The 2,860-nt window shown below is 37.6% G+C and overlaps 1 protein-coding gene across 11 annotated transcripts in view; it reads left to right on the top strand.

Annotated features, from left to right (window-relative positions):
• The window catches only part of LOC122067399 (pentatricopeptide repeat-containing protein At1g13040, mitochondrial), a 17,194-nt gene extending 14,716 nt beyond the window's left edge, over nt 1-2,478 (top strand). For 4 of the 11 annotated variants that reach the window (XR_006136696.1, XR_006136695.1, XR_006136687.1 and 1 more), the window contains one exon: nt 1,727-2,257. The gene's annotated coding sequence lies outside the window, so the exon portion shown is untranslated. Of the gene's footprint in view, nt 1-1,666; nt 2,258-2,288 lie in introns of those variants that run through there. The other 7 variants (XR_006136692.1, XR_006136689.1, XR_006136691.1 and 4 more) reach the window with 3 other exon arrangements.
• The last annotated feature ends 382 nt before the right edge of the window (nt 2,479-2,860 follow it).

Raw genomic sequence — 2,860 nt, 5'->3', positions numbered from 1 at the left:
AACTTTAGAAAATAGGGAAAATAAAAAATGACACATGGGCGATTTTACCGCCATGGCAACGCCATAACGAGCGATTCATCACCAAATCGATTAGCCACTCCTCCACCGCCTTGGATCGATTTGACGCCGTGACAACTATGTTGCAGGTGAAGTGATTGAAGTGGAAGTTCAGAGGGAATGAAAGGATTCAATGAGGGATTGTTTGGTCGCCATAGCAGTGGAAGAAGATGAAGAGTTTGTTGAAGATGGGGAGCTCTTGTTGTCAATGTCTTCGGCTTTGTCAGGTTGCTTTTTGGGGAGAAGAAAAGATGAAAGGAATATGTGGGTTCGACTTCAATTTGTGATATTAAAAAAAAAAAAAAAAAAAGGGCCAACAAAGGAGAAGGTTGTGAGTTTTGCATGGAGGGGTATTTATGAAAAAAAAATGTCACGTATCATCCCCATGGTTCGAGGTCTCGATCTTGACATGGTTTTGCTGGGTAAAAATACCAAGATCTAGTATTATTTGCCAAGTTATCTCGGTGGTTGGTTCGGTGACCATATGGGCTTTTTAGCCCCTAAAACTTGTCAATTAGCCTATTTTAGGCCTTCAAAACGCAGTGGAAACCTGAATTTTCTAAACATCAAACCCAAAATGGTACTGACTTCGGACCCTAGGTAGGTAGTCTTCGAACCCTTCGCCTTAGGCTATTCCACAATCCACAGAACACCTACTTTTAAAAGTTAGAACACATACAGTCCAATTACAACTGTAAATAGGAATAAGGAATTAAAATACATCATAGATAATTACTTAATTGTTTAACATGGATGACTGATGAGTGTTGACTCAAATGAGTCATATATATTGAAATGACACAAGTCACATAACTACACAAGTACCTAAAACTGTTCTTGAGAAGAAAAGGATCTTCAAAGGTTGATGATGGAGTGATAATCTCTAATCTCTAAGTGTTTAAGTTGTTAATCTCCACTATAGAGGAGATATTTGGCAAGAAAACCACCAAAAACTTTCTTTTTATTCACAGCGGGGTGAGAGAGGCGAGAGCAGTCGGGGGTCGAGTTTAGGTCAAAATTATGTATATACCCCACGTGACTTGGTCTAACTCAATTGAGTCGAGACCGAGATATTCATTGAGATCTCAGTCGAGATATTGTACACTTTTCATATCGCATGTGCTCTCGTCTCGATAAGCCAAAAAACTGAGATAATAGTGAGATATGGCCGAGATCTTGAACAATGATCATCATGAAACAGTACGTCACGACTTTACGCACAGGGAGCGGATCTGGGCCTTGTTTCATGCTTCTGCATGGGATGGGTTCATACGAGTTAGAAATTGTAGGAAAAGCGGACAAGGGTATTACCAGTGAACTGGTATGGTAATTAAGGGTGTATTGGTAAATAAGGTGGTTTAGAGAACAGAATGGTAAATTTCTGTTCCCCAAAACTGACCATTATCGTGTATTTTATGATCTGGTGTGGATAGGAAAGCTTTACCAAATCTACCCTAGTCCCTACACTAATTGGGGAACAAACTTTCCATATAAATACATGCTGGTTTTCCTAATATAAATTTGAACATCTAATTTCTCAGCCTGTGTTTTAGGGTTTTTCTGGCTATATTATTATTAATTGTTTGTTATTGATATCAATGCTGTTGAGATTTGAGGTGGGTTCTTCACTGATGTCCACCATGAATGATTGTTCTTCTTCGAAGTCTAGCTTCCATGAAGATGAGTTCCGATGCAGAGAAGAAATTCAATATAGAGAAGGCCATGTCTTCCTGTCACTGATGATGTCCTCCAGTGATCATGGTTTGCTTTCACTGGTGAATATGATGAAATGTCTCAACCTGAAGGGACAAGATGGATCCTGTGGAACCCATGTTGGGTTGAGCTCATCCAGGGCTCCAAGAAAGATTGTGAGATGTTCAACGTCAACTGGGTCAAAATGTTTCAGCCTTGAAGAAGAAAAGATTGACCAGTGACTACTACCGCTACTCTCTATGGCTGATGATTCTGACGATGAAAAAGTTGGGTTGAGAAGAGAGGATAGAAGAAGCTCTGGCCAATGGACATGGACACCCTATGTTTTCTGGTTGTTCTTTGAATTTATTTCTGAGCTACTCCTGCAGCTAATTTTCTTGGATTTTTTTTTTTGTTCTTTAGTATACTGTTTTAAGACTTTTACGTTCTATGTATGACCTAGAGAACATCATTTTGAATAGAAGATAAGGTGTTTTATCAGTTAAAATTTCCTTTTCGTCTTTTCTTGTTTCCCACAGTGTGTTGGATAGAAGAGACGGTGCTTTATCAGTTTTATTCGGCTCAGTTTGCAGTTATATCTGATGTAGACTTGGGACGAGTGGTTTCTTGGTATGATTCAAAATTAAAGTCAGGTGAAGATGATATGTTCTTTACATTTGTGGAGAGGGACCTATAGATTCTATTGTAATAAATTTTTTGTTTTTTTTTTGGAGGGGACTGGTGATGTTATTCTTGTGAATCTTAGCATGGTAAGCGTCTTTGGCTTCAGCTTGAAGCAGTGCTTCTGGTACAGTTTTTGATCTTGTAAATGAAATTGTTTATTCTTTTTCCACTAGAAAAGAAAAGAGGTTTAGATAAATAGACTCTCGGCCTTTTGCTGAAGATAATATTTTTTTGTTTGGTATAAAGCTGAAGACAATATTATTAGTATGGAAATTATGATAGTTCCTTAATTTTCCATCAAATGGTTTCAAATTAGAGAGTTTTTATAGATATATGGATTGATTATTTATTATTAATTTTTCCCCCTGTTCCTTGAGCAATGATATGTGTGTATCAGTCAACTCATTTTTTTTTTTTTTTTTTTTTT

The sequence above is a fragment of the Macadamia integrifolia genome, unplaced genomic scaffold (assembly GCF_013358625.1).
Source record: "Macadamia integrifolia cultivar HAES 741 unplaced genomic scaffold, SCU_Mint_v3 scaffold289, whole genome shotgun sequence".
Taxonomy (NCBI): domain Eukaryota; kingdom Viridiplantae; phylum Streptophyta; class Magnoliopsida; order Proteales; family Proteaceae; genus Macadamia; species Macadamia integrifolia.
Note: the sequence above shows the minus strand (reverse complement) of the source record. Positions and strands in the feature narration are given on the sequence as shown.